The 27,676-nt window shown below is 38.6% G+C and overlaps 1 long non-coding RNA gene across 1 annotated transcript; it reads left to right on the forward strand.

The window, feature by feature from the left end:
• Positions 1–1,405: 1,405 nt before the first annotated feature.
• Positions 1,406–27,676, forward strand: LOC130681001 (uncharacterized). Its single transcript, XR_008994032.1, has 3 exons — positions 1,406–1,551; positions 27,264–27,427; positions 27,542–27,676. It is a non-coding gene; the product is annotated as an uncharacterized LOC130681001 (long non-coding RNA).

The following is a 27,676-nucleotide window of genomic DNA, read 5'->3' on the forward strand; positions in this document are numbered from 1 at the left end:
TTCTGCTGATGGTTGATGCTTGCATAACTTTCTGAATATACTAAAAATCATTGATGTGTATACTTTAAGCAGTTGTGAATTATATCTCAATAAAGCTGATTTAAAAAAAGGAAAACAGCATCAGTGGAATGAGGAACAACTTCAAGTCAAGCAATATATTTATAGAGTTCCCAAAAAGAGGGCAGAAGAGATATTGAAGAAGTAGTCACCAAAATGTTTGAATTTTGATGTAAACTACAAACTCATAGATCCAAAGATCACAGTGAATTGCAAGCATAGGAAACTTGAAGAAAATCATACCAATGATAAACATAATCAGAATTGCTCAAAACCAATGCTAAACTCTTAAAAGCAGTCGTGGAATAAAGATGCATTATGTGTACAGGGACAACGATAAAGATGAGTGTTATTTCTCTTTGGAAATGATCACAAATGATATGATAGTGGAGCAATATTTTTAAAGAATTTAAAGAGAAATACTGCCAACATAGAATTCTATACCCAGAGAAAATGTCTCTTAAGAAATAGAGGCAAAATAATAACATTTTCAGAAATACATAAGCTGAAAGTATTTATCACCAGTAGACCCATACTACTAGGGAAAAAATCTAATGAAGACATTTAGCCAGAAGGAAAACAGCATTAAGTGGAAATGTGGATCTACATAAAGAAATAAACAGCACCAGAGAGTGTAATTACATGGGTAAATAGATAAGATTTTTTGTTTATGTGAATCTTTAAAAAATGATTGTCTAAGCATAAATAATAATGTGGCGTTTATAGCATACATCAAAAATATGACAAAAAAGTTAGGAGGGGAGAATGGAACTACAAAATTTAAAGCTGTTATATGTTAATTAATATATCACAGGAAGCTATACTGTGACTATACTATAAACTGTAAACAACTACTGAAATGGTAAAATAAGAGTTATAGCTAATAAGTCAAAAAAGGAAATAAAATGGAATAATAAAAAGTACTCAGTTAATCCTAAAGTAGCCTGAGAAAGAGGAAAAGAGAAAAAAAGAACAATTGGGGCAAACAGAAAATAAATAGCAAGACTATAGAGTTAAATTTAATAATATCAGTAGTCACATTAAATGTAAATGGTCCAAACACCCCAATTAAAAGGGAGAGCTGGTCAGATCAAATGTTCAAAATATGCCCAACTTAATATACTCTTCATAAGAAACACAATTGAAATATAAAGACACAAGTAGGCTTAAAAAATAAAAGGATGGCATGCTAACACTAATCAAAACAAAGTTAAAGGGGCTAATGAATATCAGACAAAGTAGATTTCAGAACAAAGAATATTATGAAGGAGAAAAATGTCATTTCATAATGATAAAGGGATAATTCATTAAGAAAAAAATACCAGAGGGGCGGAAGATGGCGGCGTGAGTGGAGCAGCGGAAATCTCCTCCCAAAACCACATCTATCTATGAAAATATAACAAAGACAACCCTTCCTAGAATAAAGACCAGAGGACACAGGACAATATCCAGACCACATCCGCACCTGAGAGAACCCAGCGCCTCGCGAAGGGGGTAAGATACAAGCCCCAGCCCCGCGGGAGCCGAGCGCCCCTCCCCCCAGCTCCCGGCGGGAGAAGAATAGGCAGAGCGGGAGGGAGACGGAGCCCAGGACTGCCGAGCACCCAGCCCCCGCCATCCGGGCCAGAGCGCAGACACAGTATGTGCCCAGGGGGCCCTGGATGCTAGGGAAACAGGGCAGCAAGAACAGTGAGCGGGCACCAGAGGCCAGGTGCCGGAGGACATAAGAAAAGCGAGGGACCATTTTTTTTTTTTGCTGTTTTGTTATGGCGAGCGCTTTTTGGAAGTCTTAAAGGGATAGGGCCCCCAATACTAGGGAAACAGGGCAGCAAGAACAGTGAGCGGGCACCAGTGGCCTGGCGCCAGAGGACACCAGAAAAGCACGCGGCCATTTTTTTTTTTTCTTTTGCTGTTTTTTCTGGCAAGTGCTTTTTGGAAGTCTTAAAGGGATAGGGCCCCCAATACTAGGGAAACAGGGCAGCAAGACCGGTGAGCAGATGCCTGAGGCTGGTGCCAGAGAATAAAGAAAAATGAGGGGCCACTTTTTTTTTTTAATTTAAATTTTTTTTGTTTGTTTGTTTTTTTGTGGTCGTTTTGTTTTGGCAGGTGCTTTTTGGAAGTCTTAAAGGGGCAGAGTGGGACACTTAATCCAGAGGTAGGGAATCTGGGGATCTCTGGGCACCCTAACCCCAAGGCTGCAGGGAGCAGGGAGGCCACTTACGGAGATAAATAGCCTCCAGGCCGCTCCCCCTCCAAAGCGACTCCACCACTTTGGAGCAGAGGCCCGAAACAGGCCACACCCACAGCAACAGCGGAGATAAACTCCATAGCAGCCGGGCAGGAAGCAGAAACCCTGTCTGCGCGCAGCTGCCCAGCACAAGCCACTAGAGGTCGCTGTTCTCCCAGGAGAGGAGGGCCACAAAACAACAAGAAGGGACGTTCTTCCAGCCGTCACTCGTGCCAGCTCTGCAAACTATTCCTATCAACATGAAAAGGCAAAGCTACAGGCAGAAAAAGATCACAGAGACAACACCAGAGAAGGAGACAGACCTAACCAGTCTTCCTGACAAAGAATTCAAAATAAGAATCATAAACATGCTGACAGAGATGCAGAGAAATACGCAAGAGAAATGGGACGAAGTCCGGAGGGAGATCACAGATGCCAGAAAGGAGATCGCAGAAATGAAACAAACTCTGGAAGGGTTTATAAGCAGAATGGATAGGATGCAAGAGGCCATTGATGGAATAGAAACCAGAGAACAGGAACGCATAGAAGCTGACATAGAAAGAGATAAAAGGATCTCCAGGAATGAAACAATGTTAAGAGAACTGTGTGACCAATCCAAAAGGAACAATATCCGTATTATAGAGGTTCCAGAAGAAGAAGAGAGAGGAAAAGAGATGGAAAGTATCTTGGAAGAAATAATTGCTGAAAACTTTCCCAAACTGGGGGAGGAAATAATCGAACAGACCACGGAAATACACAGAACCCCCAACAGAAAGGATCCAGGGAGGAAAACACCAAGACACATAATAATTAAAATGGCAAAGATCAAGGACAAGGAAAGAGTTTTAAAGGCAGCTAGAGAGAAAAAGGTCACCTATAAAGGAAAACCCATCAGGCTAACATCAGACTTCTCGACAGAAACCCTACAGGCCAGAAGAGAATGGCATGATATATTTAATACAATGAAACAGAAGGGCCTTGAACCAAGGATACTGTATCCAGCACGACTATCATTCAAATATGACGGTGGGATTAAACAATTCCCAGACAAACAAAAGCTGAGGGAATTTGCTTCCCACAAACCACCTCTACAGAACATCTTACAGGTACTGCTCTAGATGGGAGCACTCCTAGAAAGAGCACAACACAAAACACCCAACATATGAAGAATCGAGGAGGAGGAACAAGAAGGGAGAGAAGAAAAGAATCTCCAGACAGTGTATATAACAGCTCAATAAGCGAGCTAAGTTAGACAGTAAGATACTAAAGAGGCTAACCTTGAACCTATGGTAACCACAAATTTAAAGCCTGCAGTGGCAATAAGTACATATCTTTCAATAGTCACCCTAAATGTTAATGGGCTGAATGCACCAATCAAAAGACATAGAGTAATAGAATGGATAAAAAAACCAAGACCCATCTATATGCTGCTTACAAGAAACTCACCTCAAACCCAAAGAGATGTACAGACTAAAAGTCAAGGGATGGAAAAACATATTTCAAGCAAACAACAGCGAGAAGAAAACAGGGGTTGCAGTACTAATATCAGACAAAATAGACTTCAAAACAAAGAAAGTAACAAGAGATACAGAAGGACACTACATAATGATAAAGGGCTCAGTCCAACAAGAGGATATAACCATTCTAAATATATATGCACCCAACACAGGAGCACCAGCATATGTGAAACAAATACTAACAGAACTAAAGGGGGAAATAAACTGCAATGCATTCATTCTAGGAGACTTCAACACACCACTCACCCCAAAGGATAGATCCACCGGGCAGAAAATAAGTAAGGACACGGAAGCACTGAACAACACAGTAGAGCAGATGGACCTAATAGACATCTATAGAACTCTACACCAAAAGCAACAGGATATACATTCTTCTCAAGTGCACATGGAACATTCTCCAGAATAGACCACATACTAGGCCACAAAAAGAGCCTCAGAAAATTCCAAAAGATTGAAATCCTACCAACCAACTTTTCAGACCACAAAGGCATAAAACTAGAAATAAACTGTACAAAGAAAGCAAAGAGGCTCACAAACACATGGAGGCTTAACAACACGCTCCTAAATAATCAATGGATCAATGACCAAATCAAAATGGAGATCCAGCAATATATGGAAACAAATGACAACAACAACACTAAGCCCCAACTTCTGTGGGACACAGCAAAAGCAGTCTTAAGAGGAAAGTATATAGCAATCCAAGCATATTTTAAAAAGGAAGAACATCCCAAATGAATGATCTAATGTCACAATTATCGAAATTGGAAAAAGAAGAACAAATGAGGCCTAAGGTCAGCAGAAGGAGAGACATAACAAAGATCAGAGAAGAAATAAATAAAATTGAGAAGAATAAAACAATAGCAAAAATCAATGAAACCAAGAGCTGGTTCTTCGAGAAAATAAACAAAATAGATAAGCCTCTAGCCAGACTTATTAAGAAGAAAAGAGAGTCAACACAAATCAACAGTATCAGAAACGAGAAAGGAAAAATCACGACGAACCCCACAGAAATACAAAGAATTATTAGAGAATACTATGAAAACCTATATGCTAACAAGCTGGGAAACCTAGGAGAAATGGACAACTCCTAGAAAAATACAACCTTCCACGACTGACCCAGAAAGAAACAGAAAATCTAAACAGACCAATTACCAGCAACGAAATTGAAGCGGTAATCAAAAAAGTACCAAAGAACAAAACCCCCGGGCCAGATGGATTTACCTCGGAATTTTATCAGACATACAGGGAAGACATAATACCCATTCTCCTTAGAGTTTTCCAAAAAAATAGAGGAGGAGGGGATACTCTCAAACTCATTCTATGAAGCTAACATCACCCTAATACCAAAACCAGGCAAAGAACCCACCAAAAAAGAAAACTACAGACCAATATCCCTGATGAACGTAGATGCAAAAATACTCAACAAAATATTAGCAAACCGAATTAAAAAATACATCAAAAGGATCATACACCATGACCAAGTGGGATTCATCCAGGGATGCAAGGATGGTACAACATTCGAAAGTCCATCAACATCATCCACCACATCAACAAAAAGAAAGACAAAAACCACATGATCATCTCCATAGATGCTGAAAAAGCATTTGACAAAGTTCAACATCCATTCATGATAAAAACTCTCAGCAAAATGGGAATAGAGGGCAAGTACCTCAACATAATAAAGGCCATATATGATAAACCCACAGCCAACATTCTATTGAACAGCGAGAAGCTGAAAGCATTTCCTCTGAGATCGGGAACTAGACGGGGATGCCCACTCTCCCCACTGTTATTTAACATAGTACTGGAGGTCCTAGCCACGGCAATCAGACAAAACAAAAAAATACAAGGAATCCAGATTGGTAAAGAAGAAGTTAAACTGTCACTATTTGCAGATGACATGATACTGTACATAAAAAACTCTAAAGACTCCACCCCAAAACTACTAGAACTGATATTGGAATACAGCAAAGTTGCAGGATACAAAATCAACACACAGAAATTTGTGGCTTTCCTATACACTAACAATGAACCAACAGAAAGAGAAATCAGGAAAACAACTCCATTCACAATTGCATCAAAAAAAATAAAATACCTAGGAATAAACCTAACCAAAGAAGTGAAAGACTTATACTCTGTAAACTACAAGTCACTCTTAAGAGAAATTAAAGGGGACACTAACAGATGGAAACGCATCCCATGCTCATGGCTAGGAAGAATTATTATGGTCAAAATGGCCATCCTGCCCAAAGCAATATACAGATTTGATGCAATCCCTATGAAACCACCAGCAGCATTCTTCAATGAACTGGAACAAATGATTCAAAAATTCATGTGGAAGCACCAAAGACACCGAATAGCCAATGCAATCCTGAGAAAGAAGAATAAAGTAGGGGGGATCTCACTCCCCAACTTCAAGCTCTACTATAAAGCCATAGTAATCAAGACAATTTGGTACTGGCACAAGAGCAGAGCCACAGACCAATGGAACAGACTAGAGAATCCAGACATTAACCCAGACATATATGGTCAATTAATATTTGATAAAGGAGCCATGGGCATACAATGGCGAAATGACAGTCTCTTCAACAGATGGTGCTGGCAAAACTGGACAGCTACATGTAGGAGAATGAAACTGGACCATTGTCTAACCCCATATACAAAAGTAAACTCAAAATGGATCAAAGACCTGAATGTAAGTCATGAAACCATTAAACTCTTAGAAGAAAACATAGGCAAAAACCTCTTAGACATAAACATGAGTGACCTCTTCTTGAACATATCTCCCGGGCAAGGAAAACAACAGCAAGAATGAATAAGTGGGACTATATTAAGCTGAAAAGCTTCTGTACAGCAAAAGACACCATCAATAGAACAAAAAGGAACCCTACAGTATCGGAGAATGTATTTGAAAATGACACATCCGATAAAGGCTTGACGTCCAGAATATATAAAGAGATCACACGCCTCAACAAAGAAAAAACAAATAACCCAATTAAAAAATGGGCAGAGGAACTGAACAGACAGTTCTCAAAAAAAGAAATACAGATGGTCAACAGACACATGAGAAGATGCTCCACCTCGCTAATTATCAGAGAAATGCAAATTAAAACTACAATGAGGTATCACCTCACACCAGTAAGGATGGCTGCCATCCAAAAGACAGAGAACAACAAATGTTGGCGAGGCTGTGGAGAAAGGGGAACCCTCCTACACTGCTGGTGGGAATGTAAGTTAGTTCAACCATTGTGGAAAGCAGTATGGAGGTACATCAAAATGCTCAAAACAGACCATCAAATGCTCATTTGACCCAGGAATTGCACTCCTAGGAATTTTTTTTTTTAAATTTTAGTGGTTTTTTTAATGCATCACAATTATGATTGTATGAATCACAATGTACACACTCCTAGGAATTTACCCTAAGAATGCAGTAATCAAGTATGAGAAAGATCAGTGCACCCCCTATGTTTATCGCAGCACTATTTACAATAGCCAAGAATTGGAAGCAACCTAAATGTCCATCGATAGATGAATGGATAAAGAAGACGTGGTACATATACACAATGGAATACTACTCAGCCATAAGAAAAGGGCAAATCCAACCATTTGCAGCAACATGGATGGAGCTGGAGGGTATTATGCTCAGTGAAACAAGCCAAGCGGAGAAAGAGAAATACCAAATGATTTCACTTATCTGTGGAATATAAGAACAAAGGAAAAACTGAAGGAACAAAACAGCAGCAGAATCACAGAACTCAAGAATGGACTAACAGGTACCAAAGGGAAAGGGACTGGGGCAGATGGGTGGGTAGGGAGGGATAAGGGGGGGAGAAGGAGGGGGGTATTAAGATTAGCATGCATGGGGGTATAGGAGAAAAGGGAGGGCTGTACAACACAGAGAAGGCAAGTAGGGATTCTACAACATTTTGCTATGCTGATGGACAGTGACTGTAAAGGGTTTTATAGGGGGGACCTGGTATAGGGGAGAGCCTAGTAAACATAATATTCGTCATGTAAGTGTACATTAGTGATACCAAAACAAAAAAAAAAGGGCAGTTCCTGTGTGGTAACCTCCAATGAGTTCTACACAAGAGTATAAAGGGCATATAAAAGTGTAGGCAAAGGGTCTGTTTGTGTTTATACAGAGGATCAAAGCCTAATTCGGCTACCCCGAAAATGAACTAAGATACGGTATGAAAAAGAACTTCCAACATCAGCACTCTCTGGAAGACTCATGCCAGAAGATGATCACCAAAAAACCCCAACAAAGATCCATGCACTGCTACAGCTGTAGATGCACTCATCCCACCAGTTCCTGGACTTGCCATGGGAATGAGGAAGGAGATATCTAAGCTGGCCTGTGCATACAGTAAAACAACAAATTTGACTGGATCTATACTGTTGGAACTCAATCAAGAATTAGGAGAAGTGCAAATTGTAGCACTCCAAAATCTTACAACTACAGACTATTTACTGTTAAAAGAACATAAGGGATGTGAACATTCCCCAAGAATGGGTTGTTTTAATTTGTCTGATTTCTCTCAGGCTGTTCAAGTTCAGTTGGACAATATCCACCATATCATAGATAAGTTTTCACAAATGCCTAAGGTGCCTAACTGGTTTTCTTTGTTTCACTGGAGTTGGCTGGTAATTACAGGTATGCTTTGGTTATGTAACTATACTGCTATTATGTTAATGTGTGTGCGTAATTTAAGTAGTAGCTTAAAACCTATACATGCTGAAGTTACTCTACAAGAAGATATGTCAAAGAAAGAATCAATCTTCCCATGTTTTCTTCTGCCTGCTACTTCTATAGCTTTTCTTCTTCCTTCCTAATTACAACCCTTAAATAGAATTTGTGCCTCATATCAAATTTACCGAGTATCATAATTCTTCCAAGTGGTAAAGATACCTCAAGACAAATGCTGGGTATAGAAGCTACAGGGCATAAATATGCAAAGAAGTAAAAAGCTGACCATTTCAAACAATAAGGGTTCTCTCTCACTTACCAACTTTACATTTCCCTGTATGGCCCCGGAAGATGACTGGTTAGCCAGAGACGGGTAAGATTCCTCAAGGGAGGAACAACCTAAGACAGGCACAGTCGCAGGGGGGTCATCAGGTGAGAAATTGGGGATCAACAGAGGTGAGGCTTAGAGCCTCACCCCCCCGTTCTGAGAGAAATCTTCTGCATACGTGGATGTTTTATTGCCCTTGTCTAGCTTGGATTAACACATAGTCTACAGGCACACACTTGATCATCTACATTTGCTCTCTTACAACACTAAACTATGTTTTCTACCTTTATCTTGTGTCTACCTACCACTTCAGCATTTTATTAAAAATAATAATAATAAAGAGAGAAATGTGGTATCCCCATATAAATCAAGTATAAAAATCAAATGAGTATTCATATTTGAACTGACTGTTTATAGTTCATAATGCATGAGCAAAACCGAAGGTTTCTGTGATGGCTGCCCTTGTACTGTTCACCATGTAAGAACTTATTCACTATGTAAGAATTTGTTCTCCATGTAAGAACTTGTTTGTTATGCCTCAGTAGATTGGAGACTGATGAAAATTAGGCTTGGGGTGGATTAATGATTGTGCATTGAGCATTGACTCCCCTATACAGAATTTTATTGTTGTTAACAACCATTTGATCAATAAATATGAGATATGCCCTCACAAAAAAATAAATAAATAAATAAAAATAAAATAATAAATAAATAAAATAAAATAAAATAAATAAATAAACAAAATAAAGAAAGAAAGAAAGAAAAAAAATACCAATTCAAACCTTTTATGTACATAATAACACAGCCTCAAACTATATGAAAGAGAACTGACAGAAATTAAAGAAGAAATCCACAATTATAGTTGGTGCTCTGAATACTCCATTTTCAGTGATTCATAATTTAAATAAATAGAAACTCAACAAAAATATGTTACGAAAACCTCTGTCAACTAGCCTGACCTGAATGACATTTGTAGAATATTTTACTTACCAAGTGCAGAATGCAAATTCTTTTCAAGCACATATTCTAGGCCATAAAATACACTTTTTTACATTAAAAAATATCCAAATTGTGCAAAGTGTGTTCTCTAACCATATCTAATGATGTCAAATTAGAAATCAGCAGTGACAGAAGGTGTCTAGAAAATCCCCAATTATATGGAAATTAAATAACATACTTCTAAATCACTGTGGGTCAGAAGAAATCACAAGGAATTTAGAAAGTATTTTGAACTGAATGAAAATGAAAACACAATATACAAAAATTTGTGGGATTTTAGCTAAGTGTTAATAAGGCAGTACTTAGAGGGAAATTTATAGATGAAATACCTAAACAAGAAAGGAAGAAAATTTTCAAATTAATAACTTAACCTTCTACCTCAAAAAAGTAAGAGTAAATTAAACCCAAACAATGCATAAGAAAGGAAATAGTAAAGATCAGAATGAAAATCAATGAAATACAAGAGAGAAAAATAACTGAAATCAAAAGCTGGTTCTTTGAAATGATCAATGAAATCGATCAACTTCTAGCCAGATAGATAAGAAAAAAAAGACACAGATCACAAATTACTCATAACAAATATGAAAGGCGATATCACTACAGACTATGCTGATATTAATAAGGACAATGAGGGAATATTATGAACAACTTCGATGCCAATAAATTCAACAAGTTAGGTGAATAAAAAAATTCATTTTGAAATTCACAAACTACCAAAGCTTACTCAAGAAGAAATAGATAACCTGAATAACCCTATATCTCTGCTAATGAAATTGAATTTGTAGTTAAAAAATCTTCCCATGAAGAGAATGGCTGACCCAAATGGATTCATTTGGGAATTCTGCCGAACTTTTAAGGAAGAAAAAATAACAATTCTCACAAATTCATACAGAAAATTGAAAAGAAGAAAATACTTCCCAGTTCCTTCTATGAGGCCAGCATTACCTTGATACCAGGACCAGATACATAACAATAAAAAAAAAATTACAGACCAATATCCTTCACGAACATAGATGCAAATATTCGAAAGAAAAAGGAACTCATAATACTTTACCAAAAGCAAAACCCCACTGCCTCTCTTAATTCAGTTTAGGTTTTCGGTAGAAAGTCAATTTATATTTCTAACGAAGTATATATATACTTTACATGCACAATTTGGCATTTGGTGTTTCTAAGAAACTGATTCAGGGTGAGGAAGTGCTAGAACATAAAAAAGCCACAAACAGAAATGTTGCCCCCCAGGGAACTTAATAGCTGCCTTCACTACATAAAGGTAGGAGACTGGCCACCTCTGCTTAATTTATTTGACAGTTCGGATGGGATTTCACTTTAAGGTGAGTTCCTTCTTTGTTTCCTCTGATAATTACTGCTACATTTAAAAAAATTAGCAGTAATTACTATGCATAGTTCCAGGATTTTTAAATTCCTTCCATGACTTATTCTTGAATATTTTAAATCTATGATATTTAGACAATATTTCACCCACCTTTGTCTCATTTCTCCTGAACTTTGTCAGTGTTTGCAGTAATAAAGGTAAAATAAGTATACTGTATGTGTATTTTAAAAATTGATTTATTTTTATATTTTGTTGAGGGCCTAATATACTGAAATAATTTATTTAATGTTTTGTATTTGTTATGTGTATCTTTACTTGATAATCTTAATAGATGATGATCTTTACTCATTAGATTATAAACCAAATAAATTCTATTCATATATTGTTTTACTAGAAATATTTTGGTTGACTTGTGAATTTATGCAAATCTATCATAAATCTTCAATTAATTGGGTTATTTAAAGGGCGCATACACTACTATCCTTGTTCAACAGAGGGATAACCAGCTTAATTTTGTTATTTTTAGTTCTCATATTTGTTTTAACTCTTCTCTTTGTCTGAATAATGTGATTGTTAAAAAGCAAAGGTTCTAGCAACATTAGTAAGTATTGCTGATGTTTTATTTATTATCACTACTTTTAGTTTTGACACTAAATACTAAATTAACTTATAATATCTTATGGGCTCTATGAAAAATACATTGTAACTTATTGTTACATATAGCATTCCTACAAATATTAACACTATTGGTGCATAATCATTTAGATAAAATTATGTCATGATAAAACTACATGTTACTTAAGAATGAGACAAAAAACTATTTGGTGAGACACTGAAAATTTTATTGTGGTAGTTCAGAGAACCTGGATTATGCATGGAAATGGTAAACAAATTACGGATGTAATTGAAGGAAGTGCCACCTTAATGTAAAGTTTATATTCAAATAATTATCATTCATTTGTAGGTTGATAAAATAATCCAGTTAACAAATATGGCCCTAGAACTGTTCTGGAAAACCAGTACTTTAACACTGGCAATAATCATATTAACAAACAATAATAATTATTACTATTACTAGTACCACCATTTGTTGAACTCTTGCTTTGAGCCATTCACTGGGTCATTCAGGCACAATCAATACATTCTTTATCTCATTTAATCTGTACCACAATACTACAATATAAGAGTTATTACTTTTATTACACATACAAAGGACAGTTCCTCAGTTTTCTTTTGTGGAACCACATCTCCTCCATTGTTAATCCATACAGTTTAGGTGGATTTGCTCCAGGTTCCAGAGGGGGCAACAAAGCTTAGGCCTGGACAGTTTGAGAACCTCATCCCACTGGCCACAATATTTGCTTTAAGGGGCAAGTGACTCAAGCTGAGCCAGTGAAGACTTCTCCAGGAGTATTTCTGGAGCTGTTGTTTTCAGTAACAGTATAGCCTATCTCAGACAAGATTGCAGGAATATATGTGGACATTCAGGATAGGATATTCAGTTAGTGATGGCACTTGGACATCTTGTGTCTGAAGTCTGGAGGTTGGAAATATTCATGGACACGTGAACTTTGTTCCTGTAATTCACATGGGCTCTGTAAAGTAGACTGTTACATTGCTGTGCACTGCCTTATACAAGGCCCAGGTATCAGTGAAATTGTGGTTTTTATGTGCTGGGTATAATTTTTCTGGTACACATTACAATAATTTTATATCTTTCAGTAGTCTACCTACCATGTTTTGGGAAACATAGGACTAAAGAAAATGTTACATCATCCTGTGCTTTTGTTTAAAGTCTTACATACACATTTTTATTATAACACTAGCTTCCAAAAATAAAAAAGCCACTATGAGCAATTATGGGAGGAAAAGTATACCTAGAGGAAGAAACATTTTGGATTTTATTTTAACTCATATTTTGAGCCAATATGGATATGAAATAGTTATGAGGTGGTCCCTTTTTGAATACTTGATAAAGTTTTTCTCTTGTTATCCATGTCATTTCTCTGTAGCCTCACCTGTAGCTTTGGGCAAAGGTAGGCTACAGCTTAAAGGCTACCAAGTTGGGATATCTGTCTCTCACTTTCCTGTTCAAATAAGACCTTTCACTCTTGTTTCTGTCTGTTGATTCTTTAAGATTAAGTTCATGAGGTGGGGCCCATGTCTGGTGTAGTGACGTATTTGTAGCACCGTACTGGCGCTTAGCACAAAGTAGGGCTCAGTGAGTATTTACTGAATACATGAATGAATGAATGGACATGTTCATACAAGGGCTTGTCAGGGGAGCAGGTCAGATACTGATGGTGGAAATGAGGCAAGGAGAGTTATGAGGTGTCTTTAATGTCACATAATCAGCAACAGAATTGGGACTTGAGTCATTTACTTTCATAGTGTAGGTCCCAGAAATACTCTTGCTGAGTAAATGAGCTAATGAAACAGCCATATATATTGTTCTCTTAAACACACTCAGACTTTGTTGGATATAGAAAGAACATTTTTAAAAAGAGACAAACTACTTTTGCACCTTCATGTTATTAGTAACTAAGGTGCAGGAATGAGGGAGATAGAATGGGCAGATTTAAAATGACTTAAATATCTTAGAAGTAACTGAATGTGTCATCTAGTAATAAGAGTAGTTTAATGGTAGAATGACAGCATATGCCTTAAACTAGCTCACAAACCAGTTTTTGTCTTTATCATAAAAATATGATTAATAAGAAAGTGTTTCATGCTGGAAAAAACTTCTTGTGAGATCTGTATTTTAGTACACAAAGCACTGAAATATTTGTTACTATTTACCTTGAAAGAAAGTCCCCTTCAGAGATAGCATGTGGAGAGCAGCCATCTGTTCAGGATTATACTTCTGAATTGCTGTTTCTCTGAACTTGCCTGACTTTGTATATGTTAACATAAAAAATAAGGACTGATTTCCTCATTTATAAAGTTCATTTATTAACACTATTGTAAGAATGTACCTATATTCTAATGTGCATTAATAACTGTTAATCGGCTATTGAATAATAGCATATTAAACCAGGAACCTGGAGTCTCTGAATTCAGTTGCCGACTGTTTTTATTCTGCCATTAGACTTTGGAACAGATAATTAAATGTATCTTACCTTTCAAATAAATAGCTTTGAATGCTCATGAAATCAGGGGCAACACAGATGCTGTTTAGCTGGTTAGGACCAGAAGGTCAAAGAGGGATATATACAGCAGTGATCTTACTTCTCATACCTACTTGCTCCAAGCATTTGACTCCCAAGCATCTGGTACTACACAAGTAGAGAGAAACCTAGCTACTGCCAGGTAAATATCGCTTCTAGGTGAAACTGTATTGCCTTAACACTGATACAGACCTTAAAAAGGCTGTTTCTTAAAAACTGAAGGAACAAAACAACAACAGACTCACAGAAGGGAAAGGGACTGGGGAAGGTGGGGGGAAGGGAGGGATAAGGGGGAAAAAGGGGTATTATGATAAGTAGACACAATGTTGGGGAGTGCTGTGCAACACGGAGAAGACAAGTAGTGACTCGCTAGCATCTTACTATGCTGATGGACAGTGACTGTAATGGGGTATGTGGTGGGGACTTCATGATGGGGGGAGTCTAGTAACCATAATGTTGCTCATGTAATTGTAGATTAATGATACTCCCCCCCCAAAAAAAGGGCTGTTTCTTTCAAGTATGTTACCACTCATAAACCTCACTTCAAACCCCCAAGGTCAAAAGGGGAGGTTTTATTACCCCAGTTTTACTGGTGACAAAATGGAGGCTCAGCTAGACTAGGTGATATTATCAAGGTCACACAATTATCGGGTGGTAGAGCCAGGACTTGAACTCATACTTTCTGAGCCTTCTTTATATTACACTAGGTTCCTGATTTGCCTAGGAAAAGACATTGTAAGGGCTAAAGGACTATTTCATTTATAGTTGATGAAGTGTTAACTTTTTTGACCGGCATGCTAGATTTTATTTGTCTTTCAGTAAGATCCTTTTGCTGAAGTAAAAACTATGCCAAACACATCCTTACAATATGTAACATGCATAAAGAACGAAAGAGCAACAATCCAAGCTGAAAGAAAACATTTTGTGTTTCATTACATAGCAATTTTTACAGCACAAATAGAAATGACTGTGAACAAGCTAAGAGGTTTTTTCTGTTACCTTATTTGAAGTTTCTTTACTGAACCTGCAAGGTCGCCCTCATAATGAAAGCTGAGTAACATCTGGATCTCAAGGAAAAGTAATCACTTCCTCAGAAAGCTGTCTGTTGGAAGGTATCAATATTAAGAAATTAAAATGGAAGTGCCAGTGCTCCCTTCCTGAGATATGATTGGAGTAGAAAACTTCTGGGTTCTATTCTGAAGTTTGGCTTTTGTGACCTTAGACACATCTTTTTTGCCTTTCTTAACATATCTAAAACATGTCTCATTGAGGTTTGTTTTGGGTTGGGAAGAGTTTGACATTTTTGGATTAAGTGGTGAGGTAGATGGAAATGCTATTCCTAAGGAAGCTTAGAGGCTAAAAAATATTTTTATTATTCTTTTCTACTTCCTCCTCTGCAGAGCGAAGGAGCATTTTATTCTTGGATCATTTGCTTATTCACCAAACATTTATTGAGTCTCCTGTGCCCAACCATGATCAGCACTCTCCTCAGTTCCCCGGTGCTGTGCCATCAGATGATACTTCTGGGAACACAGCAAAAGACTTTTGTTTCCCTTGTGGATGTGAATGTACGGTGACCATTTGCAAGGACTTCTGTCCTGCTATCGAGGCATGAGTAGAATTTCCTGTCCCTCAATATATGATGGGCTCTTTATCATATACTGCCTTATTGCTATTAAATGTTTCACGAGCATTTGCTATTAGAAAGTAAGCTTCCTGAAGGAGGAAACCATGGCTTATTTCTCCTCCATTTCTCTGCTCAGTACAGTAGTGAGAATTCTTTACCAGGGAATCCATGGATGGATGGACTTCACATGACTTGTGAGATCCCTAAAATTGTAAGAAAAATTATTTTTGCATGTCCAGTTTTCTACGAAGAGGCTCCATCATTTTCATTAGATTCTCAAAGGGGTCAGTGGCTCAATGGTTAACCACTATAGGGTTTTTTTTTTGTTGTTGTTATCATTAATCTACAATTATATGAGGAACATTATCATTACTAGACTCCCCTATCACCAAGTTCCCCGCACATACCCCATTACAGTCACTGTCCATCAGTGTAGTAAGATGCTGTAGAATCACTACCTGTCCTCTCCATGCTGTACAGCCTTCCCCATGCCCCTCCACATGATGCATGCTAATTGTAATGCCCCCTTTCTTCCCCACTCCTTCTCCCTCCCTTCCCACCCATCCTCCCTGGGCCTTTTCCCTCTGGTACCTGTTAGTCCATTCTTGGGTTCTGTGAGTCTGCTGCTGTTTTGTTCCTTCAGTTTTTCTTTGTTCTTATACTCCAAATATGAGTGAAATCATTTGGTACTTGTCTTTCTCTGCTTGGCTTATTTCACTGAGCATAATACCCTCTAGCTCCATCCATGTTGTTGCAAATGGTAGGATTTGTTTTCTTCTTATGGCTTAATAATATTCCATTGTGTATATGTACCACATCTTCTTTATCCATTCATCTACTGATGGACACTCAGGTTGCTTCCATTTCTTGGCTATTGTAAATAGTGCAGCAATAAACATTTCTTAGCTATTGTAAATAGTGCAGCAATAAACATAGGGGTGCATCTGTCTTTTTCAAACTGGGCTGCTGCATTCTTAGGGTAAATTCCTAGAAGTGCAATTCCTGGGTCAAATGGTGTTTCTATTTTTAGTTTCTTGAGGGACCTCCATACTGCTTTCCACAATGGTTGAACTAATTTACATTTCCACCAGCAGTGTAGGAGGGTTCCCCTTTCTCCACATCCTCGCCAACATTTGTTGTTGTTTGTCTTTTGGATGGTGACCATTCTTACTGGTGTGTGGTGATATCTCATTGTGGTTTTAATTTACATTTCTCTGTTGACTAGTGATGTGGAGCATCTTTTCATGTGTCTGTTGGCCATCTGAATTTCTTCTTTGGAGAACTGTCTGTTCAGTTCCTCTGACCGTTTTTTTATTGGATTATTTGCTTTTTGTTTGTTGAGGTGCATGAGCTCTTTATATATTTTGGATGTCAACCCTTTATCAGATCTGTCATTTATGAATATATTCTCCCATACTGTAGGATGCCTTTTTGTTCTATTGGTGGTGTCCTTTGCTGTACAGAAGGTTTTCAGTTTGATGTAGTCCCAGTTATTCATTTTTGCTTTTGTTTACCTTGCCCAGGAATATATGTTCATGAAGAAGTTGCTCATGTTTATGTCCAAGAGATTTTTGCCTATGTTTTTTTCTAAGAGTTTTATAGTTTCATGGCTTACATTCAGGTCTTTGATCCATTTTGAATTAACTTTTGTATATGGGGTTAGACAGTGATCCAGTTTCATTCTCTTACATGTAGCTATCCAGTTTTGCCAACACCAACAGTTGAAGAGGCTGTCATTTCCCCATTGTATGTCCATGGCACCTTTATCATATATTAATTGACCATATATGTTTAGGTTAATATCTGGATTCTATATTCTGTTCCACTGGTCTTGTGGGTCTGTTCTTGTGCCAGTACCAAATTGTCTTGATTACTGTGGCTTTGTAGTGGAGCTTGAAGTTGGGAAGCGATATCCCCCTGCTTTATTCTTCCTTCTCAGGATTGCTTTGGCTCTTCAGGGTCTTTTGTGGTTCCATATGAATTCCAAAACTATTTGTTCCAGTTCCTTGAAGAATGCTGTTGGTATTTTGATTGGGATTGCATTGAATCTGTAGACTGCTTTAGGCAGGATGGCCATTTTGACAATATTAGTTCTTCCTACCCAAGAGCATGGGATGAGTTTCCATTTGTTAGTGTCCTCTTTACTTTCTCTTAAGAGTGTCTTGTAGTTTTCAGGGTATAGGTCTTTTACTTCCTTGGTTAGGTTTCTTCCTAGGTATTTTATTCTTTTTGATGCAATTGTGAATGGAATTGTTTTCCTGATTTCACTTTCTGCTAGTTCATTGTTAGTGTATAGGAATGCCACAGATTTCTGTGTGTTAATTTTGTATCCTGTAACTTTGCTGAATTCCAATATCAGTTCTAGTAGTTTTGGAGTGGAGTCTTTAGGGTTTTTTATGTACAATATCATGTCATCTGCAAATAGTGACAGTTTGACTTCTCCTTTACCAATCTGGATTCCTTGTATTTGTTTTGTCTGATTGCCGTGGCTAGGACCTCCAGTACTACATTGAATAACAGTGGGGAGAGTGGGCATCCTTGTCCTGTTCACGATCCGAGAGGAAAAGCTTTCAGTTTCTCACTGTTGAGTATGATGCTGGCTGTGGGTTTGTCATATATGGCCTTTATGTTGTTGAGGTACTTGCCCTTCATATGTATTTTGTTGAGAGTTTTTGTCATGAATGGATGTTGAATTTTGTTGAATGCTTTTTCAGCATCTATGGAGATGATTATGTGTTTTTTGTCCTTCTTTTTGTTTATGTGGTGGATGATGTTGATGATTTTCGAATGTTGTACCATCCTTGCATTCCTGAGATGAATCCCACTTGGTCATGGTGTATGATCCTCCTGATGTATTTTTGAATTTGGTTTGCTAATATTTTGTTGAGTATTTTTGCATCTATGTTCATCAGGGATATTGGTCTGTAATTTTCTTTTTTGGTGGGATGTTTGCCTGGTTTTTGTATTAGAGTGATGCTGGCTTCATAGAATGAGTTTGGAAGTATTCCCTCCTCTTCTATTTTTTTGAAAGCGTTAAGGAGAATGGGTATTATGTCTTCTCTATATGTCTGATAAAATTCAGCGGTGAATCCATCTGGCCCAGGGGTTTTGTTCCTGGGAAGTTTTTTGACTACTGATTCAATTTCTTTGCTGGTAATTGGTCTGTTTAGATTTTTTGTTTCTTCCCTGGTCAGTCTTGGAAGGTTGTATTTTTCTAGGAAGTTGTCCATTTCTTCTAGGTTTTCCAGCTTGTTGGCATATAGATTTTCATAGTATTCTCTAATAATTTTTTGTATTTTTGTGGGGTCTGTCGTGATTTTTCCTTTGTCATTTCTGATTCTGTTGATGTGTAAAGATTCTCTTTTTCTCTTAATAAGTCTGGCTAGGGGCTTATCTATTTTGTTTAATTTTTCAAAGAACCAGCTCTTGGTTTCATTGATCTTTTTTATTGTTTTATTCTTCTCAATTTTATTTATTTTTTTCTCTGATCTTAAGTATGTCCCTCCTTCTGCTGACTTTGGGCATCATTTGTTCTTCTTTTTCCAGTTTCAATAATTGTGCCTTTAGACTGTTCATTTGGGATTGTTCTTCCTTCTTTAAACAGGCCTGGATTGCTGTATACTTTCCTCTCAGAACGGCCTTCGCTGCATCCTGCAGTAGTTGGGGCTTTATGCTGTTGTTGTCATTTGTCTCCATATATTGCTTGATCTCTGTTTTAATTTGGTCATTGATCCATTGATTATTTAGGAGCATGTTATTAAGCCTCCATGTGTTTGTGAGCCTTTTTGTTTTCTTTGTACAATTTATTTCTAGTTTTATTCCTTTGTTGTCTGAGAAGTTGGTTGGTAGAATTTCAATCTTTTTGAATTTACTGAGGCTCTTTTTGTGACCTAGTATGTGGTCTATTCTGGACAATGTTCCATGTGCACTTGAGAAGAATGTGTATCCTGCTACTTTTGGGTGCAGAGTTCTGTCATCTGTTCTAGTGTGTTGTTCTGTGCCTCTGTGTCCTTACTTATTTTCTGTCTGGTGGATCTGTCCTTTGGAGTTAGTGGTGTATTGAAGTCTCCTGGAATGAATGCATTGCATTCTATTTCCTCCTTTAATTCTGTTAGTATTCATTTCACATATTTTGGTGCTCTTGTGTTGGGTGCATATATATTTATAATGGTTATATCCTCTTGTTGGACTGAGCCCTTTATCATTATGTAATGTCCCTCTTTATCTCTTGTTACTTTCTATGTTTTGGAGTTTATTTTGTCTGATACAAGTACTGCAACACCTTCTTTTTCCTCCCTATTGTTTGCATGAAATATCTTTTTCCATCCCTTTACTTTTAGTCTGTGTATGTCTTTGGGTTTGAGGTGAGTCTCTTGTAAGCAGCATATAGATGGGTCTTGCTTTTTTATCCATTCTGTTATTCTGTGTCTTTTAATTGGTGCATTCAGTCTATTTACATTTAGGGTGATTATTGAAAGATATGTACTTATTGCCATTGCAGGCTTTAGATTCATGGCTACCAAAGATTCAAGGGTAGCTACTTTACTATCTAGCCTTCTATCTTAACTCTATTATTAAGCTATTGTAAACACAGTCTGATGATTCTTTATTTCTCTCCCTTCTTATTCATCCTCCTCTATTCTTTATATGTTAGGTGTTTTATTTTGTTCTCTTTTGTGTTTCCTTTGATGGCTTTTGTGAGTAGTTGATTTTATTTTTTGCCTTTAATTAGTATTTGGTTGGTCTGCTTCCTTTGCTGTGATTTTATTTTCTCTGGTGACATCTGTTTAACCTTTGGAGTACTTCCATCTCGAGCACTCCCTTTAAAATATCCTGTAGAGGTGGTTTGTGGGAGGCAAATTCCCTCAACTTTTGTTTGTCTGGGAATTGTTTAATCCCTCCTTCATATTTAAATGATAATCATGCTGGATACAGTATCCTTGGTTCAAGGCCCTTCTGTTTCATTGTATTAAATATATCATGTCATTCTCTTCTGGCCTGTAAGGTTTCTGTTGAGAAGTCTGATTATTGCCTGATGGGTTTTCCTTTATAGGTGACCTTTTTTCTCTTTCTGGCTGTCTTTAATATTCTGTCCTTGTCTTTGATCTTTGGCGTTTTAATTATTATTTGTGTTGGTGTTGTCCTCCTTGGGTCCCTTGTGTTGGGAGTTCTGTGGGCTTCCATGGTGTGAGAGACTATTTCCTCCCCCAGTTTGGGGAAGTCTTCAGCAATTATTTCTTCAAAGACAATTTATATCCCCTTTTCTCTCTCTTCTTCTTCTAGTGCACCTATAATGCAAATATTGTTCCATTTGGATTGGTCACACAGTTCTCTTAGTATTCTTTCATTCCTGGAGATCCTTTGATCTCTCTCTGCTTCAGCTTCTCTATATTCCTGTTCTCTGATTTCTATTCTGTTAACAGCTTCTTGCAACTCATCCAGTCTGCTCTTAAGTCCTTCCAGAGATTGTTTTATTTCTGTATTCTCCCTCCCTACTTGCTCCTTTAGGTCTTGCATATTTCTCTGCAGGTCCATCAGCATGGTTATGACCTTTATTTTGAATTCTTTTTCAGGAAGATTGGTTAAATCTATCTCCCCAGGCCCTCTCTCGGGGGTTGTCTGAGTAATTCTGGACTGGACCAAATTCTTCTGCCTTTTCATGGTGATAGAGGTAGCTGTAGGCAGGTGGCGTGTGTGGCAAGCAGCACATGTGGCAGGTAGCACATGTGTCAGCTGGGAGAACAAAGTTCTTTCCTGTTTGCTGGTCACCTTGTGTCAGTTACCTGCACTCCTGCCTGTGTCAGTTACCTGCACTCCTGGAGTTGCCTCCAGATTAATCCCGTAAGCTGCCATGAGCAGGGTCACCGTCAGGGTACCCCAGAGCCCTGTGGGGAGTGGCAGGCACACCGGGTGTGCCCTCCTGCGAGAGCAGCACCCCTTCGTGCCTTGCCCCAGTTTCTTCTGCCTGAGCTGGGCAGCTGCGCACCAGCAGGAGATTCTGGGCAGCTGCTGGGGGCACGACTGCTCCTGGGTTACTCTGCCACTGCCACAGGCATGGGTGGCCGCACCCCAGCTGCTCCGCCACCGCTGTGGGCACACGCTGCCATTCCCGGGCTGCTCTTCCACTGCTGTGTGCTCACATGGCTGCTCCTGGTCTGCTCTGCTGCTGCCTTGGTGTGCATGGCCGCTCCCTGCTGCGGGCATGCATGGCCACTCTCCAGCTACTGGGCCACTGTGTCGGTGACCACGCCGGCCCAGGGAAAGACTGGCAGGTTGCTTATTGCCATGAGGTGCTTCAGGGCTGTGTTGCCACCCAGGGGTTTAGGGTGCCTGAGGTTCCCCGTGATTCCCAGCCTGCTGGGCTGAGTGTGCCAGGATGCTTCCATCCAGCTGTTAGGCCCCTGTCACTTTAAGACTTTCAAAAAGCACTTGCTTTTCTTTTGTCCCAGGAGAGCTGGTTGCGGGGACCTGCTTGCAGATTTTGCTTTTCCGTTTCTCTAATATCCAGCACACCATGCAGTGTGTGTCTGTGCTCCCAGTGTGGATTACTAGAGCTGGTTGTTTAGCAGTCCTGGGCTTTCACTCCCTCCCTGCTCTGACTCCTTTCCTCCCACTGGGGAGCTGGGGTGGGAGGAGTGCTCAGGTCCTGCCGGGCCGCGGCTTGTATCTTACCCCCTTCATGAGATGCTGAATTCTCACAGATGTAGATGTAGCCTGGCTATTGTACTGTATCCATTGGTCTCTCTTTTAGGAATAGTTGTATTTGTTGTATTTTCAAAAATATATATGGTTTTGGGAGGAGATTTCCGTTGCCCTACTCACGCCACCATCTTCCACTATAGGGTTTTTGATAAATACTTGAATGGTAGAAACTACAGTAAGACAGATATGGCCTTGATGTACAAGAAAGTGTTGTCCTGATTGGAAGGCATCTGGAGATGTTAAGTTAATAGCTGGATAACTCATCAGTGAGAATATTGTTGGGATGTTGATCTATTCATTCTGCTCTATGAATCTATAATAATAGCAGTTTTTACTGGAGAATACTTCTAATTCTTCACACCTTTCCCTGATCCCCATATTCTTTTTCTGTGACTCATTTTTTGGACTATTTATACATCTAAAGAATCTTTTTGCCAGATAACCAGAGGCCTACAAATCAAACTATGAGAACTATGACCCTAAGAACATGTGTGAAATACTGAACAGCAGGCAGAGAAATTGGCATGAACTCTAGAAAATAACGAGAAGGTAGAATGATTTTTGAGCTTAGGATAAAAGAATCAGAAGAGAATAGTTGACAAGCAGGTTGACACAGTTGCTAATAGATTAAACAGAATAGGATTTAATTGAGTCCTAAATTAGGCTAGTTACCTTTAAATTTAGGCCTCTGAGCAATTTTAGTTTGTGCTGCAATTTTGCTATTTAATTCAAAGAAATTAGGACAATGCAACTCCAGAGATGAGTTTCAGAAGTGCAGAGTGGTAAAATATGTTGAAGTATGTATATATACATATCTGTGCATGGATGTATACAGGTGTGTGACAACATGTTCATGCCTTGATACCCATAGAGATAAGGATCCACTCACATGAATACTTTCATTCTACACATATACTGGGTGGGAAGAGGATTAAATATTGTGCCTAATATAATTATTTCACTTGCTGGGAAATGGAGCATTTCAAAGCAAATGTCCAATAGATAAGAATAATATTTTAAGTAATGTACTGATGCTACTTTCATGGCTAATGTCACAAAACCTGACAGGATGTACAGGAACTGAGTACAGGCAGAAGCCAAGCTAACAGTATCACACTAGAAGACAGTCCAGTGAGAGAAGTCCTAAAGATATCCATTATAGTCTAAAGGAAACTGGCCATGTCACATGCTCCAGTTTTCCTTGCAGAAGTATGTTTGTTAAATCATGGTTACCAGTAGCTCCAGGCCCAGTTCTTTGATTTGGATGTGGGACCCTTTAATCACATGTTTCCTCAAAATGGTTTCTGGTGATCTGAGCTGACTGCTTTATTTACTCTTTAACATTCTGCAAAGTCTCACTTAGCATCCTTTAGCTTGTGCATTTTTGATGAGTATGGTATTTCTATTTTTACATAAGTTTTATAAATTCCTTTGAGGAATGCAGGAGTACATGGAGAGGAGATGGTGGTGAGTTTCTTCCTTTATTTAATCCATCCATCCCCCAATCTTGCAGAGACCAATATAAAGCTGTACCAATAAAAGCTAACTGATTTGCCAAGTGTTTTTGCTCTGAAGGGACTCACCTATTTTTAGCAACAAAGAAGTGTTAGGAAGGGGAGGAAGGCATACCTCAGAAGGACAGATCTGAAATGAAGCCCAGAATACTGAAGAGAGTGGAGTGGAAAAGCAAAAGGGTGCCGAGTGAAAGGTCACTGAAGCAGAGAGTGCAGATCTAATGTTCTGGATGGTTGTAGGAAAGTCTCAGTTAAGAGTTCTGTTAATAGACAATTTAGAAATGTTATTAAAAGGTTATTTTATCCTATCTGATAAAGGAAGTCAAGACATGGCAAACAGAGCTAGTTGTTTAATTGCTTCAGTAATTGTATTGTTTTTAGATTGAAGCAAGCTGTCAGCACATTTATTGAGCAACCATACATGTATGAGGCATTATACTAGGAAATGTGTGTGAAGGGTGGAAGGATGGTATTTAAAAAATACAAGATGAGTACATGTTCTCTAAAAATACATAGGAAACTTATCTGTTAGGAACTGTGTTGAGTGCTCTTTGTGTATTAGTCCATTTAATCTTTGAAACAACTATTAGGAATTAAAATTACCCTTATTTTACAGTGAACACCTTGAGACTCAGAGAAATTGTTATTTCTTCCTCCCTTCTTCCCTTCAAATCTCCCTCCCTCACTTCCTTCCTTCTTTCCTCCCTTACTGTCTTCCTCTTTTCCTTCCTTCAACAAGGTTGACCTCAAAAGGTCAATAGAATTGACCTTTCTTCCAAGGTTTCACTTTTTTTGAAGGTAGCAGAATTACCTTACTGTGTAGTAAGTGCTATTGTAGAGGTATGAACATAGTAATATGGGATCTCAGAAGATGAAGCATTTCATTCTGCTTGATGATATCAGAGAAGGCTTCCTGGAAGAGGTAATATTTGAGTTGGGTCTTAAAGGATAAGAAGGAGTTCCTTGGTAGACAACGTAGATCAGGCAACCACAACAATGTGGCAGACACTGCTGGCCACCCACTCAACACTCATTACCTTCTTTCTTCCTTGAAGAGCCAAGATTTGCTCAGATGTCTCCTCTGCTACTTATTCTGAGGGAGAGTGACCCTATCCCTACCATCAGGATTAAATGCTGATTGTTTTAAGCCAGTTCTGGTGGGTCTGTTTCTCTCGTTTGCTTAGCTTAGGGGTGGTCATATGAACCAGTTCTAGCCAATGAGATATAAAGGAGGTCTGTTGGGGGCTTTAGGAACTGTTTCTTGCCCTTAAGAGGGAAAGACTGGAAGAGCTGGCACTTTATTTTGGTCTCTCGGTATTGCTGTGTTTGGAAGGGATGCTTGGAACTGCTGCAACCATCTTGTGACTATAAAGGGAGTCAGTGTGAGGGCAAATCAAATTTTCTGAGGATGGCAAAGCAAAGAGAACCAAAGTCTTTGATGACATTGTTGATTGTGGACAACCATCCCTGCTTTTCAACTTCCTGTTACGTGGTGTTATTATTGTTCCTCCTCTATCAGCCAGTTTGAATTGGAATCTTCTGCAGTGGCATCCTCATTGATAACAGAGTAGTTGCAAAGGCAAAGAGCTCAGAAAGGTCACAGGGCACTTAGAAATTTCCCTTAGTTTTTCATGAGGAATTGCAGCTTATTGTGGAGTGGAGAGTGAGGTGATGGCTGGAGATGAGGTGAAATAGTGGACAAGGGTCAGATCATGAATGTTAATCCTTGTATGTTAGGATCAGACATTTGGGCTTTAATTTATAAATAATGGGAGACATTGAAAAGTGGAAGTTTTCAATTAAAGTTAAAAAGCAAGGTACTAGTATAATTAGATTTGCAGTTTAGAAGCATTCCTCTGATTACAGTGTGGAGGATTGAAGAGGGTAAGATACCAGTTGGTGAGATACCAAGGTCATTCAGGTCAGGAGCAAATGGATTCACATGCAGGTTGGTTTCTCTCTGTTATCATTCCATTTTAACTTAGACTGGAGTTAAGAAAATACATGCAAGTTGGAAATTAGTGTGCTTCCGATTTCATCAAAGTGTATGTTGGGGGTTATAGAGAGTTTCACAGAACAGATTGGATTTGAGAACACTGAAGGAGTTGGAAAACTTGGGGGTTGAGTGAAACATAAAACAATATAGGGGATGGCAAGTCAAGCTGGAATGGAGAGTTTTATGGGGGGAGGGTAAAACTGGAATGGCCACCTGTACCCAGAATGTCAGAGAAATGAAACTTTAACTCTATTTCCATCTCTTTGCAGTTGTAGAACACTGATTGATAAACTTTTATTTCCTCAGTAGTTGAATTGGGATTACAAACATACTTAACATCACCCAGTGATGTAGTCTGGGTATCATGTGCCCCCTGACACCATGTGATGAGAAAGACACTTCCCCTTTGTCGTATTCTTTCCCAAACAAACCTATAACCCTGACCTCATGATTATGAGAAAAGCATCAGACAAACCCAATTTGAGGAACATTTTACAAAATACCTGACCAGTCCTTCCGAAAATTTCGAGGTCATGATAAAAAAGGACAGACTGAGAAACCACCACAGACTGAAGGAGACTAAGGAGACAGAACAGCTGAACATGGTGTGGTTTCCTCGACTAACTCCTGGAACAGACAAACCCTGATGAAGTCTGAAGAAACTTTAGAGCTTAGTTAACACAGTGTTACCAGTGTTGTTTTCTTAAGTTTTGACAAACTAACCACAACAAAGTAAATAACAATAGAGGCCACCAAAACTGGGTGAGGGATATACCATTACTGCTATCTTGGTACCTTTTCCCATAAATCTAAAATTGTTCCAAAATAAAAAGTTTATTTAAAACCAATATCCTTCACTGAGTTGTTCTGAGAATTGAATGAAAGGATATGTGTAAAGCAGCTAGTGTGTGCCCGACACATAATAGGGCCTCAGATGTCTCTCTGTAAACTAGTGATTCTCAACTTTAGGGGGTAGAAGAATCACCTCAAGGTGTTTTGTCAGAAATGCAAACAAATCCAAGGGCCTCAATCTCAGAGATTCTGATTTTTAGTAAATTGAGAATAGGGCCCAGGAATAAGAATTTGTAATGGTTGCCCTCCAGAGATGTTGCTGGGGGACCTGGTGCTCTGGACTGTGGAGATCCTAGGGTGAGAGCTGTATATTCCCCCCAGAGGAGAATAATGGAGAAATAACGCCTGCCCTACTTGCCTCAAACAGGTTGAAGGAAGAACATGGGAAAAAGGAAGAAGCAAGCCCTTCAAAACTGTAAGTTACGATTTAAATCATTATGGATTAATTTGGGATGAAAGAGAGGTCTGATTGGGTAGCCGTTTAATAATAACAGCAGCGTGGTTGAAATCTAATTCTTATTCATTTCAGCCACCTAAAAATGTTCAGCTGCTTTTCTTGCTGAAGCACTCGGATGGCCCATAGGACAAAGGCACAGTTCAACCCCTTCAGTTAGAGATGAGCTGACTGGAGTTGAGAGAAGAGCTGTGACTGGTGCAAGGTCAC

The sequence above is a fragment of the Manis pentadactyla genome, chromosome 15 (genome assembly GCF_030020395.1).
Source record: "Manis pentadactyla isolate mManPen7 chromosome 15, mManPen7.hap1, whole genome shotgun sequence".
NCBI classification, from domain to species: domain Eukaryota; kingdom Metazoa; phylum Chordata; class Mammalia; order Pholidota; family Manidae; genus Manis; species Manis pentadactyla.